The sequence below is a fragment of the Rhinatrema bivittatum genome, chromosome 2 (genome assembly GCF_901001135.1).
Source record: "Rhinatrema bivittatum chromosome 2, aRhiBiv1.1, whole genome shotgun sequence".
Classification (NCBI taxonomy): Eukaryota; Metazoa; Chordata; class Amphibia; order Gymnophiona; family Rhinatrematidae; genus Rhinatrema; species Rhinatrema bivittatum.
In genome coordinates, this window is record NC_042616.1 from 624,717,738 (window position 1) to 624,736,302 (window position 18,565).

Here is an 18,565-nt window from a genome sequence, read left to right on the forward strand (position 1 = left end):
CTAGCAAGTAGCACATTTAAAACAAATCAGAGAAAATTTCAATCAATGCACAATTAAGCTCTGGAATTTGTTGCCAGAGGATGTGGTTAGGGCAGTTAGTACAGCTGGGTTTGAAAAAAGGTTTGGATAAGTTCCTGGAGGAGAAGTCCATTAACTGCTGTTAATCAAGTTGACTTAGAGAATAGCCACTGCTATTACTGGCATAAGTAGCATGGGAACTACAATTGTTGGGTACTTGCCAGCAGGTACTTGTATGCTGAGCTTGATAGACCCTTGGACTGACTCAGTATATGAACTTCTTATGTTCAAGAGCAGAAGTAAATAAATGTGGTAGGGGTATGCAGTCATTAGAAATGAAATAGGAAATATCGTTTGTATTTCATTTCATAGATTTAAAAAAATGATAGGAGAAACAAATTTGTGTTTCTTTTTTTAGGGGGGCCCAATAAACAAAATGTTGTTTAAAATAAAAAAAAAAAGCCTGAACTGTCCCAACCCTTCCCAATTATTCAAAAGAGTTGTGTAGGATGAGTGACAAAAGACTGATGTGCACGAACCAAGAGAGGGATCTTGGGGTGATAAGAGGCTGTGATCTGAAGATGGTGAAGCAATGTGACAAGGCAACAGCAAAAGCCAGAATAATTCTGGGCTGCCTCGAGAGAGAAGTAACCAGTAAGAAAAGGAGGTGATGATGCCCTCAAACAGGTCCTTGATAAGGCCTCACCTCGAGTACTGTGTTCAATTCTGGAGCCCTTTTCTCAAAGCGATAGAGACAGGACGGAGGCGTCCAGAGAAGAGCAACCAAAATGATGTGGGGTTAGTATTGAAAGACTTATGTGGAGAAGCTGAAGGATCTGAATATGTATACCCTGGAAGAGAGGAGATTCAGCTGAGATATGATACAAATTTTCAGAATCTTGAAAGGTTTTAGTGATGCACAAATGTTAAACCTTTTTCATGGAAAGAAATCAGTAGAACTAGGGGGTCATGAAAAGAAACTCCGGGGAGGATGACTAAGAACCAATGACAGGAAATATTTCTTCATAGATGCCTGGAATGCCCTTATGGAGGAGGTGGTGAAGATGAAAATAGTGAAAGAATCCAAAGGGACATTGGATAAACTCACTAGATCCCTAAAGACCAGAGGATGGAAACGAAGAAAAGAGTGCATGGAGGTAAGTTGCAGGTATGGCAGTTCTACCCTTAACTAATAAGCCTTGATACTTTTGATGCAACTCCATCATTGCTCTCTGCTTCAAAGGTAGGGGGAAAAGGGGAAATGGATTCAGACAGCAACCGAGGTCCCCAACTTTTATGGTCTTGGGCACTGATAATCATGGGGGTAACATGCACAGAGCTGCAGGTACTATCCTTCCAGACGGCATGAGATTACTACCCTTAACCAATAAGTCTTGAGGCAACTGCAACATCGCTCTCTGCTTCGATGGATAATGGGGGGGGGGGGGGGGGGATAGCAGGATAAAGGAACTGGATTCAGAGACAACCAACATGAGCCCTGATTTATTTTTATTTTATTATTTTTTACAGTCTGGGATACTGATGTATAGGCATAAGGGAAGAAGCCTAGGACTGCTGCTATGGCCAAGTCAATAAACAAAGTACAGCAAGCAGCACTGTTTGAATTTTCAAGAAGGTTCGTCACCCAGTAAAAATGTTGCTAGCTGTAAATTTTTATGGGTTATCAAAACGTTTGGGAATAACTACACGGAGCAGCAGTTGCTACCTTAAGAGAAACATGGGGTTAACCGGCACGGCAAGGCAGATCCTACCATACAAAGCTTTCTGGGCAGCCTGGATAGACCATTTGGTCCTTTTCTGCTGTCATTTCTATGTTTCTATAAGTTTTCTGTTGACCCCTCTGTCCCCCCTCCTCAACCCCACCAGGACTCACCCAAATTTTCTTGATGGTCTAGCAGGGGCCCCAGATGTTGTGGTTGAGGACCCAGGCAGAGTGGGGAACCCCCACGGGAACAGTCTAGGGTTACAGGGTAAGAGAGATATGAGCTAGGGAATCTTCGGCCTATACCAGCCACCTCTCCCCACAGCTGAATCCCTGGGCTCCGGTAGCCAGCAGGATTTAAACAGGGGCTGGTATTAAAGATAGTGCTGGACTGGAACTGGCATTGGTGAAGCTGAGTAGGTCTGAGTAGGTCCTGCAGCTGCAGGACTGGCAGCTGCATCAAGACTGAGATTAAGACAACAGCTAGGTACAGGACAAGACACAAACTAGATAACAGTGAAGGCTCAAATACCATGCACAGAAGACCCCAAATTCACTTAGGCAAAAGGCCTGAGAAGGTCACAGTACTAGGCGAGCCAAAGATGTCACAGAACAAGGCTAGAGCAGAAGGCTTGGGAAAGGCACAGAGCAAAATCTGAGCAGAAGGCTTAAAAAAAGCTACAAAGCATTCAGAGATATGGGGCCAAGCAGGAAGTTGAGTAGCCTCGATGACAAGTCTCTGAGCATAACCATGGGCAGGGTTAAATAGTCTGGACCCTGCTGAGTCATGAGGTAAGGACACTATGACTGAAGAGAGGGTAGAAACAGCTCCTCGAACACCTCTGGTGGTAGGGAAGCTGCATCACAGGCAGAAGCACAACAGTATTACCCTCCTAAGCATCCCTCTTCCTGGTCCCAGTGGACAAAAGGACTCGAGTCTTTGAGAGGCACGACTTGACAGGCCCCTCCTGGGGTAGTAGGACTGGGCTGGAACTGAGAACCCCCTTCTTCCTCCCCCGTGCTTACAGGGCTAGAATATTCAGGACAGGATCTGAGACAAACATAGAAACTGGAGCAGTGATAGATTTCTCTTCAGAGGGTAAGGGCAAAGTCTGGGTGCTGAGTACTAGATCGTTTTCATGCCAAAGGCTGTTTGTTTGTTTTTTCACACAAGAAGAAAACAGAAAATCTGAGGCAGAGTGTAACACAGGATTTGATCTTGGGGAAAAGTCTGTTTCTAAAGTCTGGGTAGGTAGTTGATCTGGTTAGCTGAGACTCTGCTACAAGGTTTAAGGCTGGAGGTAACCTGTGCTCCTGAAGTAATCTTTAAAACTTCCTTCACATGGTCAGACTTAGATGAGCCAAACTGAAGCAGGCTTCTGGCAGAGAATGACCCAAGCTACTCTCCGTGGAGCTCCAATACTAATTAGCTTTGGAGTAGTTACAATTACAAATGGAGTTTATAGATTTGATGCATGGCTTTCACTATCACTTAACAGGGGGAAAAAAAACAAACTCCCAGAAGCAGTTGAATCAGATTTCACCAACTCTTCTTGTTCAGAGATTGGGTTTAAATGCAAGTTAACCTCGAGCTGGAGATGTAATACAGACAGGTGAAGCCATTAAGTCTAGCAGAACCAAGAGGCAGGGTGTTAAGAGATTCTGGAACACAATGAGCAAGGAATAAAGCAGGCAGCTCTGGAACCAAATACTTTTCAGTGTCATGCTATTCCTCCACAGAGATATTAGTTTCAGGAAAAGTCAGAGCAGATGTTTCGGGGCAGAGTGAACTTGACTTTCTTTCTCTAATGCTTGGAAATTAACTCTTATGCAATACAGAGCTCTCTTATGAATGCTTTTTAATTGAAGCAGGATGGAAACAGGTTTCAGCTGCATGGCTTCCTTCTCACTAGCAGAAATACTGGAATCCTCTAATAAAGCTAATACCTTTTTAACTTGATTGCAGTTTTTCTTTGTATTCTGCTAAAAAAATAGTTCCTTCAGAAGCAGACAGGTAATTTTTAACAATTGCTCCTGTTTCTCCATTTTAAAATGCCATTTGCTGTAGCTGAACTACATGGTGATCTAAAAGTCTCTGGAAGTGCACATTAGATGAAAACAAGGTGAGAAATGACCTCTCTTGCAAGGTTTTTCGTTGGGTTTTTAAGTGCAACGGACAAACAGGGGTTCCCTGACACAACAGGTAGCTTTATTCCTCAGTTATAGCATTTTGCTTTTGCTGCCTTCTGTGGAGAGAGATTCTTTCTACAAGGAATATTAAGTGGTTGTAAATCAGATTTAGCAGAGCTTTATCTAGATACTGGCTTTACTGGTTTGGGTTGTCCCTCCTTAGTGCAGGGGAAGGCGGCATTAGTAGTGTTTAGCACAGAAGGTATTTTATCTTGGGCATTATAGGGAACAACCTCCTCAGCGGCCAGTTGCACTGTGGTTGGATGTTGGTTTGATATGGCTCCACAGTGGAAACAGATCACTTCATTCCAAGGATTTACCACAGAACATTTCTCACATTTCCTAAGGGAATTTGCAGGGTTAGGATATCTGCGAGCATGACAGACTAGCTCAATTGGTAAAGTCATCTGTAGGCAGGCTGAACTCTTCCCATAACTAGGGGCTGAAGACAGAACTGACCTAGGGAATCTTCAGCTTATACCAGCTACCTCCCCCGCAGGTTGAGCCCTTGGGGTCTGGCAGCCAGCAGGACTTCGACAGGGGCTGGCTTTGAAGATAGTACTGGACTGGAACCCGGACTGGACAGGAACTGGTGCTAGTGAAGCTGAGCAGGACTGGAGGTGCAGGCTACAGGACTGGAGGCTGAGGTCAGGTAGGATTGGTTGCAGCTGCAACAAGACTGAGATTAAGACAATGGCTAGGAATAGGACAAGACACAGACAAGACAGAGAATAGACCAGACAGATAACATTGAAGGCCTGGAAGCCATGTACAGAAGACCCGAAGGTCACTTAGGCAAAAGGCTGAGGAAAGCCACACAGCATTTAGAGTCAGGGAGCTAAGTAGACTCAATGACAAGGCCCTGAGTATATCCAGGGGCAGGGTTAAATAGTCTGGACCCTGATGAGTCATGAGGTCACAGAAACTATGACTGGATAGAGGGTAGGAGCACCTCCGAGGATCTCTGGTGTTTGGAAGGTTGTATAACAGGCAGAATCACAAGACTGGGAGTGTCCTCCCACCCCAGTGGGAACCATCATTCAAAATGGCATCAGCTGCCCTTTGCTCCTATCTTGTCACAAGGGGTCTACTGGTGGCATTGGCAGCCCCAATGGCTTGGGCCACCCATTGCCCCCATCATGTGACAGGGGCTGCCCAATGGCACCACTAACCCCCTGTAACAAGATAGAGGCAAAGGGCAGTTGGCGCCATTTTGAATGATGGCTGCCACTGGGCCGGGAGCGGGAAGATGCTTCCAGGCCCCCTGCTAGATCACCAATGATATTTTGGTGAGTCCTTTGGGGGTCAGGAGGGTAGGCAGGGGGGTCAGTGGAATACTTTAATAAACAGGAAGGGTTGGAGTATATTCTGGTTTATTTTTTTAACTGAATTAATTGAAACAACAACATAAAAATGATCCGGGGGTGAACCTGAAATGGCCACATAAGCAACGATTAGAAAAAAGAAAAAACTATTTTTTGCCTACTGCCCCTAAAGTGCAGGTAACAGCCTGACACACACTGTAGGCGTAGGATTTAAAATCCATATTTACGTGTGTAAGTGTTGGCTACACCCTGGAATGCTGTTATGTCCTAACTCGGCTCCTTTTTTTCACACATTGGGTTGCTCACACACACATAGGTGCATATGTAATTGGGCCATTTTAAAATATGAGTTGCTTGCTCTTGGCCCAGATACTCATGTATATGGACCTTATAACTTAAGCAACTCTTTTAAAATTCACTCCTAAGTCTACATGGTTCCTCACTGGAACTTGTCCAAAGTTTTTTAAACCCAGCTATACTAACTTCCTTATCCACATCCTCCGGCAATGAATTCCAGAGCTTAATTGGGCATTGAGTGAAAACATTTTTTTCTCCAATTTGTTTTGAATGTACTACTTGCTAACTTCATGAAATGTCTCCTAGTCTTTTATTTTTGAAAGAGTAAATAACCTATTTACATTTACCATTCTATTCCTCTCATGATTTTATAGACATTTATTATATCCCCCCCCAGCTATTTTTCTCCAAGCTGAAGCGCCCTAAACTCTTTAGCCTTTCCATATAGGAAAGATGTTTTATCCCCTTTCATTTTCATCACCTTTCTTTGTATCTTTTCCAATGCAACTATGTCTTTTTTGAGATGCATTGACCAGTAATGCACATAGTTTTCCAGTTGTGGCCTCACCATGGACTGATACAAGACATTATGACATTCTCCATTTTATTCTCCATTCCTTTACTAATAATTCCTATAATTCTGTTTGTTTTTTGACCACCAGCACAAACTGAGCCACTAATTTCAAAGTATTGTCTACTATGATGTCCAGATCCTTTTCATGGTTAGTAACTCCTAATATGGAAGCTGACATAATATAACTACAGTGTGGGTTACTTTTCCCCATGTACATCTGCTGTGGAATAGCACAAGTGGTCTGTAAGTCCACAGAGGACAGACACATGCTGGATTTCTGACTTTTCCTATATAAACCTTATTTATGATAGTGGCTTACCTTCAGCCACATTCACACTCAGCATTTATCTTCAGTATTCCCTATTCACTTCTCAGCATTTACTTTCAATATTAACATTCCTTTTATACCTTCAGTATTCACCTTCTTGTAGGAGCTGCCTTCTCCTGAGACCTGTGGCCTGTCTGTTCCCAGCTGGGCCCAACCTCTTATTCCTGCTCTCTGGGACTCTGCCCATTGATCTATCTGTGTCTCTAGTTTTTAAAGTGGACCAAGCTAGATGCCTGGTCCAGTGCAGGTTAAGGAGGACCTTCATTGAAACTTCTTCATATACCCTCCTCGTCAGCTTGGACCTGTCAGTTTCAGTATCCTTACTCCCTCAGGATATCTTCCAGGGAATTAACTTCTTTCCCCAGTACGCTATCCTGCCAGTTAATCCTGGGGTAAGGGTTCTAGTATCGCCATTCCCCATTCTTATTAGGGTTCCCTTTGAACCGGCCGCAGGTACCAAACCTGACCCCTGTGCCTTTTTTCCCCAGTGTCCTTCCACAACATAACATACATCAGATCACTTAAACATCCTACTTTGTCTCTGCTATTAAGCTTAACACCAGCCTGTCTAACCAATAATATTTTACATGAGTCTATAAGAAGCTCTGAGTTCCAGTCTTCCTCCTTGAGGAACATCCTTTCTGCCAGGACTCTGTGGTATTCTTCAGATTATTGTTGCTTCCCTTGGAAAACTATTTTTCTTCCTCAGATCTTCCAGTGCATGCTTGTTTTTATTATACCTTTATAATGTTCTTTAGCAGACTGCGGTTCCTCCCTGCCACAAGAATTTGTCTTTTCCATCTGCTTCACTACCAATAATTTTCTCCATCTCTTTCTCAGTATTTGTCACCTCCTCATCAAGTCTCTCCACAGCGGCTCTGACTGGCTTCTCTATGCTGCCTCTGGCAGGCTTCTTTGTACTGCCTTCCTCAGGTCAGGCTGCACTGCCTCCTTCAGTCCATGCTGCACGGCTCCACCATGAGTTCCCTTGCACTGGGTTTCCTCCTATGCGGTACACCCACAGTCAGGCAGCTTGCAGAGTTGCTGCACCTCTTCTATTTCACAGGGTTCCAAACCCATCTCTGGCCTGGTAAGCTGGAAGTTAGGAGAGAATACCCTATTCCCATCTCCTTCCTGGCACACACCCAGGTAACCTGTATCTTCTGTATGCTAGCTTTCAGCATCGCATTGCAAGCCTTTTCAACTGGGCTCCTCTCAGCAATGCTGGGTCTGATGCTACCTGAGTCTTCCTCCTGCAGAAGCCTGTTTTTACATTCACCTGCTTCAGAATACTCTGTGTCCTTTCTGGGACTTTCCTTCTGATATCACTGGAGTCAGAGGGCTACCCCAGATTTCAGCAGCTTGCATAGCTTTTATACACTGTACCCAGGAAGCTTGTGGTTTTTTTTTTTTTGTTTTCAAATTTTCTTGCAGAAGTTGCTGCTTGGCTACCCAGGACTATAAAGAAATTCCTAGCTGCTGCTGCTGCTGCTGCTGCTGTCCCTGCAGGAGGGTTTGAAGCATGGCTTCCATACTAGCTGACTTGTGCTCTGTTGCAAACATGGCTTGGTGCAGGAACCATTCCCTGCTCAGCTTTTCCTCTCTTTTAAACCAGGGGGAAACTCCCCTGCTTGCTCAGGTGAGCAGGGAAAACTCTTCTCTCCTTCTGACTCGCTAGCCCCTTTGGCCCAATATATATTTAAACCCTTCAACTTTCCACTGCACCCAGGCCCCATGGAAAGTCTCTTCTTTGTTTTTTTCTCTAAGCCACTTTGTTATTCTTCTAGCACTGGGTGCACATGCTTACCAGCACTGCTTCTACATTAGACTGCTTCTGTGTACAGTCTCTCTTTTTTTTCTTTTTCACTCTCTGTGCAGGAACTGCAGGAAAAAAAATCTTTCTTCTCTTTTTTTTCTGGTTTGAAAACTGCTCTGTGCTGCTTAGGTCCAGACTCTCTTGCAAAAAAAAAAAAATTTAAACACGTTAACAAACACTTTTTTTCATCCTGAGGAGTGGATTTCTGGCTGTACACTGTTTAGCACAGAAAATCCCCAAGCTGCACCATATGTGGGATGCACAAATGGTCTGTAAGTTCCCAAAGGACAGACACACATTGAACTCTGACTTTTCTTATATAGAATTTATTTACAAAAGTGGCTTAACTTAGAATTTATCTTGTGTTCACAGCTCAACATTTGTCTTCATCATTCACATTCATTCTTTACCTTCAGTATTCACCTTCTTGCAGGAGCTGCCTTCTCCTGGAGACCCATCTGTGCCAGCTGGGCCCAAGCTCTTATTCCTGCTTTCTGGGGATCCGCCCACTGAGCTACCTGATGCCTGGTCCAGTGCTAGTTAAGGAAGATTTTCAGGGGCACTTCTTCACCTTGCCACTTGAATACCCAGTCTTCCAATCTCACAAGGTCCTCCTACAATTTTTCACAATTTGCTTGTGATTTAACAACTCAAAATACATTTTTGTCTGCAAATTTGATCACCTCACTCATCTTTCCCCTTTCCAGATCATTTATAAATATATTAAAAAGCACTAGTCCAGTACAGATTCCTGAGCCCCTCTACTATTTAATTTTCTCCACTGAGAAAACTGATCATTTAGTTCTACTATCTTGTTTCATATCTGTATTGATATTAGGCGATGCAGAGCTTGAAATAGGAGATGAGGCTTGTACTTTAGGAAGTGGCTAGCACTGAGTATGCCATGTTTGCCAATTTGAAAGTTCAGAGGAAGGATGATTCAGCTGCCTAAGTTCCACCATGTCTTTATGGTTTACATTGGTAGTCTCAGTGTCTATGGCATTTGTTCTTATGTCAATATGCAATGCCAGATACAATTACTGGAGGCATTGGAACACAATGCCTCCAGAGATCAGGCTTCAAAGTGATCTCAAGGCATTCAAGAAAAGTTTAAAAACTTGGCTTTTTAAACAAGCATTTTACAAAGAGACGAGAGAATAGAGAGAAATAATTCAGGAAAAGACAGAAAGGCACCGACCCAGGGTACTTAGAACTTTACAGTAGATTAGTCTATGAACTCTACACCACAATAAGCTTAATTATAAATCTATGTGTGATAAAACTACCCGTGTAAGTACCTTGGTACAATTGGTCATGAACTATTTTGCTAAATAACTATGTCTATTGATATATTGTAACCGAACCTTTGACGGCACCTGTTAGAATGTACTATAGTACACTTACCTACATTAAATATGTGCCTACATGTAAACCGTTGCGATGGTATTTAAACTTAGCAACGGTATAGAAAAGTTTTAAAATAAATAAATAAATAAATATTTATGATCCTACTTAGAATGATAAGACATTGGTTATTATCATTATGTTTCTACCAATTATATATTAAATATATGTTGAATAATCTATTGGCAATGGCAATGTGTTGACTCTGTTCCTATAAAAAAAATAAGGATACCCTAATCAATTTTAATGTTGATGGTATCTTAACATTTTCTCTACTTCTCTGCTAAAACTTTCTGTTGGTGGACCTGCAATGGTGTCTTCTTCCTCTTCTTTGTTAATATTAGGGATGTGAATCGTGTCCTCGATCGTCTTAACGATCGATTTCGGCTGGGAGGGGGAGGGAATCGTATTGTTGCCGTTTGGGGGGGTAAAATATCGTGAAAAATCATGAAAAATCGTGAAAAATCGAAAAAACATAAAATCGCAAAACCGGCACATTAAAACCCCCTAAAACCCACCCCGACCCTTTAAATTAAATCCCCCACCCTCCCGAACCCCCCCCCAAATGACTTAAATAACCTGCGGGTCCAGCGGCGGTCCGGAACGGCAGTGGTCCGGAACGGGCTCCTGCTACTGAATCTTGTTGTCTTCAGCCGGCGCCATTTTCCAAAATGGCGCCGAAAAATGGCGGCGGCCATAGACGAACACGATTGGACGGCAGGAGGTCCTTCCGGACCCCCGCTGGACTTTTGGCAAGTCTTGTGGGGGTCAGGAGGCCCCCCCAAGCTGGCCAAAAGTTCCTGGAGGTCCAGCGGGGGTCAGGGAGCGATTTCCCGCCGCGAATCGTTTTCGTATGGAAAATGGCGCCGGCAGGAGATCGACTGCAGGAGGTCGTTCAGCGAGGGTTCCGGCGCCTCGCTGAACGACCTCCTGCAGTCGATCTCCTGCCGGCGCCATTTTCCGTACGAAAACGATTCGCGGCGGGAAATCGCTCCCTGACCCCCGCTGGACCTCCAGGAACTTTTGGCCAGCTTGGGGGGGGGGCCTCCTGACCCCCACAAGACTTGCCAAAAGTCCAGCGGGGGTCCGGAAGGACCTCCTGCCGTCCAATCGTGTTCGTCTATGGCCGCCGCCATTTTTCGGCGCCATTTTGGAAAATGGCGCCGGCTGAAGACAACAAGATTCAGTAGCAGGAGCCCGTTCCGGACCGCCGCTGGACCCGCAGGTTATTTAAGTCATTGGGGGGGGGGGGTTCGGGAGGGTGGGGAATTTAATTTAAAGGGTCGGGGGTGGGTTTTAGGGGGTTTTAGTGTGCCGGCTCACGATTCTAACGATTTATAACGATAAATCGTTAGAATCTCTATTGTATTGTGTTCCATAACGGTTTAAGACGATATTAAAATTATCGGACGATAATTTTAATCGTCCTAAAACGATTCACATCCCTAGTAAAAACTAGGACATAATTATTTAAAAAAATATCATAAAATGATAAGAGTTTACATTACTTAAATGGGAATGGTTTTGCCTATGGTTGACTTTTTTGGTTAATCTCTTTGTATTGTGCCTTCTTTTTAAAATTCATCCTTGCCATGATTGGCAACCTCTACAGCATTAGTTTGCATTAGAATTTGATTCTAAATATCATTGATTTAGTAGCACTCAATTCTGGAACAGAAATAAAAAAACCCAAACAATCAACAACAACAAACAATTGGATTCATTTGCAGTGACCTCTTGTTCCTTTGACAATTTAGCTACCTAGCTAAGGCTAACATCTTCAGAGACTATGTTTTCTTGGAAAAGAATGAAATGGAGTTCAAGAAAACTGTTTCTAACAATTCCTGGACAAAATGGCAGACGCTATCCTTAAAAACTAAATTGCTGACCACATAGACATGATTTAATGGGGGAGGCTCAGCATAGTTTTTACAAAGTGAATCCTTGCCTTACCAAATTGCAGCTTTTTTTGAAGGTGTGAATAAACAAGCAGGTAAAGGTGAACCAATTGATATAATGTATTTGACATAGTAGGACCATCAGAGATTCTTCTTGTGGATTAACAACTGAAACAAGAGAGTAAGACTAAATGGTCAGTTTTCCAAATGGAGAAAGTCATTAGTGGAGGGCCCCAGGAGTATGTATTAGGACCTGTGCTATTTAGCAGATTCATAAATGATCTGGGAAAAGAGACAGTGAGTGAAGGGACCAAATTTGCAGATGCCAAAAATTGTTTCGAGTAATTAAAACAGCAACAGATTGTGAGGAACTGCAGAAGGACATTGTGAGATGCAATTTAATGTGGACATGTGCAAAGTAATGTGCCTAGGGAAAAGTAATCTCAACTACAGGTACACAATGCTGGTTTCTGGGGTCACCACCCAAGAAAAGATCCTCAGTGTCCAGTGGACAATACCTTGAAATCTTTAGCTCAGTGTCTGACAGCAGTCAAAAAGGCAAATAGAATATTAGAAATTATTTAGAAAGGAATAGAGAACAAAGCAGAGAATATCATACCTTTTTATAGTTCCATGTACTGTGTGTAGTTTTGGTCACTCCATAGCAAAAAAAGATATAGTGGACATAGAAAAGGTACAGAGAAGGGTGGCAAAATGTTATTTATTTATTTAAAAAGCTTGTAGTCCACAGTCTTCCAGAAAACTATATTCAGGGGTACATTTTAAGAAACAGCACGTGCGTGAACAAAAGTACGCTGGATTTTAGAAGATACGCGTATAGAAGCATGTATCTTATTAAATCCGGGGTCAGCGCTTGCAAGAGGGTGCACATTTGTGCACCTTGTGCGCGCCGAGCCCTGCGCGCGCTGCCCGTTCCCTCCGAAGCCGCTCCAAAATTGGAGCGGCCTCAGAGGGAACTTTCCTTCCATCCACCCACACCTTCCCCTCCCTTCCCTTACCTAATCCACCCCCCCCGGCCCTATCTAAACCCCCTACCTTTATTCTAAAAGTTACGCCTGCCTCTGGCAAGCATAACTTGCGCGCGCCAGCGGGCTGCTGGCGCGTCATCTCCCGACCCGAGAGCTGTTTCGGAGGCCTCAGCCGCACCCCCAGGCCGGCACCATGCCCCCCGACATGCCCCCGGGAATGCCCGATCGTCGCGCCGCCCCCCCCCCCCCCCAGCGAAGCCCCGGGACTTACGTTCGTCACGGGGCTTGCATGCGCCGCCGAGCCTATGCAACATAGGCTCGGCGCGTGCAGGGTGTTTTAAAAGGGTTACGTGCGTACCTTATGCGCGTAACCCTTTTAAAATCCGGCCCTCAGTGTGGATCACATAAAATAACATAAATTACATTAAAACAACACATACCATCTCAAATACATAAGACCACTGACACATTATTCCAATATCAAATATCATGACAAGCTAAAGCAATATAATTAATATCAACCATATGCCTCCTGAAAAAGCATGCTCTTAACACCTCTCCTGAACTTTTTCTTATAACTAATTCTTGCCTTAAAAACAGTGGTAGAGCATTCCATAAGGTGGGAGCTACATGTGGAAATGCTCTATTTGTACATTGTTGTCATCTATAATCTTTAGAAGTTGATATTCACAATAGTAGATGTACTTCTGAGTGAAGTGATTTGGCAGGATAATGCCATTCTAACTTCTTTTGAACCTCTCATGGCAATTCTGCGTGAAGGAGTTTAAATGTAATAACTAATAAGCAAAATTTTAAACTAAACTTTATTGGTAGCCAATGAAAGTTTCTCAAAATGGGTGAAAGATGATCTCTTCTAGATAACCCCAATAAAATATGTGCTGCTGCATGTTGAATTAACTGTAACACGTGCAACAAAGTGTCAGGTAAACCTATACAAATGGTGCAACTGTAGTCTAAATGTCCCAATACTAAAGCCTGAAGAACTGTCTGAAACATTTCTAAGAAATAAAAGTGGTCTTTCAACTTAAAAAATGCTACCTTAGCCTGAGATTTATAAAATCATGAGTAGGGCAGAACAGGTAAATAGGGAATAGTTATTTACTCTTTTACACAACATTAGGACTAGCAACTGTCAAATTGAAAATAAATTGGAGGAAGTATTTTTTCCCTCAGCACACAATCAAGCAATGGAATCTGTTGTCAGTGGATATGGTCAAGGCAACTAACACAGTAGAGTTCAAAAACAGGGTTGGACATTTTTCTTGAAGGAAAAGTCCATAAACAGTTATATCCCAGCCAGGTAGATTTGGGAAAACCACTGCTTATCCTTGGGAGTGAAATAGATCAACTATTTGGAATCTGCTAGGTAGACAGGATGCTGGGTTAAATGGATCTTGGTCTGACCCAGTGTGGCATTTCTTATGTTCTTATTTTATAATCCATGAAATAGGTGATTGTACATACTATCATCATATATTGTACATACTATCATCATATATCATCATGTACATAGTTTTTTGTTCCCTGCTTCAGTTTACCTTGTTCATGAATGTTCTCCCTTAAGTTATATGTCAACTTGTTATAATGTATTACGCCCTGAGGCGACAGTTCAGTTCCATGTAAACCGGTGCGATATGTATTGTATACAGGAATATCGGTATAGAAAAAATAAAAATAAATAAATAAATATACTGTTATATCAGTTCATATGCATGCACAGCACTGAAAGCACCACAGGAAAGCCAACAAAACCATGCATACTATTGATATGTCACAATTCTGCAACTCTTTTATTTGTTCTTGTCTTCCCTGGCCTTCTCTTTATCCTCTCTGGCTAGTCTGGAGATGTGTGGCAAGGCAAATTTTCCAGGAATTCTGCTACTCAGACGTCAGTTCTCAAACCTCATGGGCTCCTCACCAGTTTATCATCCAGATGCAAATAATGGCTCTCTCTCTCATATTCAGATAACTTTATTGGCATGATAGTTTGTACATGCGTTGCCATGGTGGTTAAAATAAAAGGAAATAGTGATAATAACAGTAAAATAAAATTATAGGGTACAGAAAGTTCCTTGGTTTTGGTGATGGTCCCTTTTGTCTATGGTCAGATTACATTTCTGGCCTGGTGACAGGATACAATGTATTTTGCTTCAGTAACTGCTTCTTATGTTTCCCCAGGATTGTAAAGATTTTTTCCTGCTTTCTCTTTTGTGAGATAGCTTTGACTTTCTCGTTTAATTTTTGAAAATTTGATTCTTTGATATCTTTGTAATTTCTATAGAACAGAAGAAATTGCATTTGTGATTGCTGGCAAAATTGTTCTGGCAACTGGTAACGGAACCCACATATGAGGGGGTGATTCTAGATCTGATGCTTACAAATGGAGATAAGGTTTTTGATGTCACAGTGCAGGATCGCCTGGGATCCAACAATCACTGCATGGTGTGGTTCACTATTAGATCATAGGCAGAGTTGATCATTCAAAGACAAGGGTACTAGACTTCAGAAAAGCTAACTGTTGAGATGGGCAAATACCTCAAGGAGACATTAACTGGATGAGATATGCTAGGAGAAGTAAAAGTAAAAGGAGATATTGTCAGGGCAACAAATCTTTTCATTAGAAAAATAAATAGCCCTCTGGGGATAAGGAAATACCTACAGTACCTGAATGTAATCCACTTTGAAGCACTGAAAAAAGTGTGAAACATGGAATATAAATCTAAATAAATAAAAAATAAATAACCCAAGGCCTGCCAATTCTTCAACAGGGGGTCTCAGAAGGAGTAGATGCTTGACCATCAGGAGGTCTTCTTTACATGTGTAGGTCAAGCTTAAACCAGAGCGTCTACTCCCCCTGAGCCCCTCAGACTTCACCCTACTGAAGAATTGTACATACTATCATCCTATACTGATGATAGGGGGCATTCCATGAAGTTAGCAAGTAGCACATTTAAGACTAATCGGAGAAAATTCTTTTTCACTCAATGCACAATAAAGCTCTGGAATTTGTTGCCAGAGGATGTGGTTAGTGCAATTAGTGTAGCTGGGTTCAAAAAAGGTTTGGATAAGTTCTTGGAGGAGAAGTCCATTAACTGCTGTTAATGAAGTTTACTTAGGGAGTAGCCACTGCTACTAATTGCATCAGTAGCATGGGATCTTCTTGGTGTTAGGGTAATTGCCAGGTTCTTGTGGCCTGGTTTGGCCTCTGTTGGAAACAGGATGCTGGGCTTGATGGACCCTTGGTCTGACCCAGCATGGCAATTTCTTATGTTCTTATGAATTGACAGCCTTTCTTTCCAGTAGCCATCAGATCCATCAATAGCTCACTCCATTCTTTTGCAATGAGATTGAAGGCCTTTCCCAGCCCCAACTCTCTTGGATCCAGAGAGTGCAGGCTGAGATAATCTGCTACTGTTTTTGCCCTGTTTTGCATTGCTGGGAATCCTTCCCCTGCTATTTCCCCACTTTTTTGTGGGCTGTGGCTCTCAGATATAAATTTCTCCCTGAGCATGTGGTCAGGATCATTGACTCTCCCTAAGAGGATTGATCCAGAGAGGTCTGTCTCCTTCCTTGGTAGATGGTACCCAAAGAGAGTGGAGATTCTGAGAGTAGAAGAGTATTGGATTTGTGAAAGATTTTTGAAGTTTGGATTTTGAACCAGTTTCCCAAGAGAAGAGAAGCTCTCCCAGTATCCTGGATCTTTTACCTTTGTGACAATTAACAGCAGAAGTTGGAGATTGTGAAGTTTAAGGGCTTTGAGGTTTTGTAAAGACTGTTGTAGTTATCTGTTTTAGAATTTGAAAGAGGTTTTAGAACTTGAAAGAGATGATCTACTACCCCCAAGGGGAAGAGATTCTAGAGTTGGACACTAGTTCAGTTGGGAGAACAACAAGTTGGGGATTTACCATGGACAAAGAGACAATTGATATTTTTATTAGAGTAGTATTTTTTTTTTCATTTTTGTTTTGGGTAGGGTCATTTTGGTGCCCATTTCATGGCTACAATGTTTTTATTTTTATTTTTATTTTTTTCCTGAATTTTATTGTTTCTGTGCAGTACCAAGAGTTACTGTGCAGACATCATACTATCCACGTAGTAACACGCGTTACTGTGTGGAAACAACAATCTGGCATCGCCGGCCTGGCTGTCCACCTTCACCCATCCTCCTCCACTACAATTCTTAAAATGTCTCTCCTCTGCCTCACTCCAGTCATTCCCCCTTCCCCATCCTGTTTGATACCCTTTCCATTTATCTGTTACAAAGGGCCGATGTAATAAGACCTGCAGTGAAACAGGTGCTAGTTGCCAGCGCAGGTTTTTTTCACCATGTGCAGCAAAAGCTGGCACCTCTGTGGGATGTTAAAAAAATAAATGCAAATGATTGGCATGCACATGTCTGTGCATACAGTCGTGCACAGAAGAAATGCTTGCATAATATGCATGCAGTAAAGCCCTATGTAATAACCTGTTGCATCCACACTGAAAATCCGCGTGTATACTGGGCGCATAATTGTGAGTGTGTCTCTCATCAACAGCTGTCTCCCTTTTTAATATAAGTGGAATTAATGATCCTGGAATATGAGGACATGGATTTCTAATTAATGGGTGTTAATTCACACCACATGGTAGCGATAATGGTGGATCTTTGTAAGAATGGGAAAAGCAGCATCTGCTGTATTGGCTGAATTGGTAAGCTCAGAGGCAGAGGCATGAGGGTGATCAAGATAGCAAGCAGTAGAGATATTAATGAGTACATGGTCCTAAATCACTGGCAGTTCCATAAAGAATATCATCGTCATGACCAAGATGGCCGCTGTATAGAATGCTCGCAAGCGTTTCAGCTCCGTTAGTTTCTTCTAAACTTAGCCTAATCTTTGCGATTTCTTTTTCTTCTTTGAGTTAACAATGCCTCACACTAAAAGAAAGTTTCTCTCACTTTAGCCTATTACCTCGACGCTGATATATGACTCAAGACAACCTCAGATCGAGCAATGTTTGCGGGACCCGTGCAGTCGATGCCGGTGGGAGGAGCCACAGGAGGCTTCGGCGAGGAACAGACGCTGAGCCCCCAGGCAGACGAGACATCCCTTAGCCCTGGCACGCCAAAGACCCCTAAACCGCTGTTTGGAATCTCAAGCAAACCTGAGGAATTGTCAGCTAAACTGCTGGAGAGACAACCTGCCTCAATAAATTTTGGAGCACCGAGAAGAGACTGTGAAACACTGACAGCTTTGGATAGCCTTGCTTTGCAAGGTTCCACGGGCCCATTGGTAGAGGCGCAGCACTGCGACAACAGAGGGAGTGATCCTGTTGAGATAGGAAAAAGAGACCATGATATATATGTAATTTGTAATCCTCCCCGATCAGACCTCAAAATACTGCTCTAGAAGAAATTTGGACCATTTTAGCCTCTATGGATAAATCAATAAATACATTAACTGTTATGATGAAAGAAAGTATGAATAAAGCACAGAGTTTGGAATCAGATAAGTCGGTTCATTTATTTACTCTATTGAATATTCACAGCTGTTTATTTACAGCATGATATTGTGGAATGCTAGAATATATCAGCCTTGCAGCATCACCTTTGTGGTAGAATTTTTGAATTGATGAAAATTGGGACATTTACAGCTGTCTTGTTGAAGTGATTTTTAGAAACACTATTGGCTTTGTCTTGCTGACCTCTATTTTTTAAAAACATTTTTTCATGCAATATAAAAATATAAAAAAATGGTTGGAGGTGGATCGTTAATGATTACATTAGATTGGATCACTCAGGTTTGGGGATAACAAAACCATAAGTATGAAACTTTCCCATCCTTCCTCAAAAATTTGTTTTGGTGCTGATATTTATTTGAACTATTTTATTTATTTATTTTTTTAATTTTTATATACCGGAATTCCTGTATGCAATACAAATCAATCCGGTTTACATGTAACGAGAAGGTTGCCCTGGTCTGGGAGGTTAGACCGGGGTTTTTT

General features: G+C 42.5%; 1 long non-coding RNA gene across 1 annotated transcript; it reads left to right on the forward strand.

Annotated features, from left to right (window-relative positions):
* The first annotated feature begins 3,536 nt into the window (after window positions 1-3,536).
* LOC115086236 lies at window positions 3,537-18,070 on the forward strand. Its single transcript, XR_003855178.1, has 2 exons — window positions 3,537-3,864; window positions 17,525-18,070. It is a non-coding gene; the product is annotated as an uncharacterized LOC115086236 (long non-coding RNA).
* The last annotated feature ends 495 nt before the right edge of the window (window positions 18,071-18,565 follow it).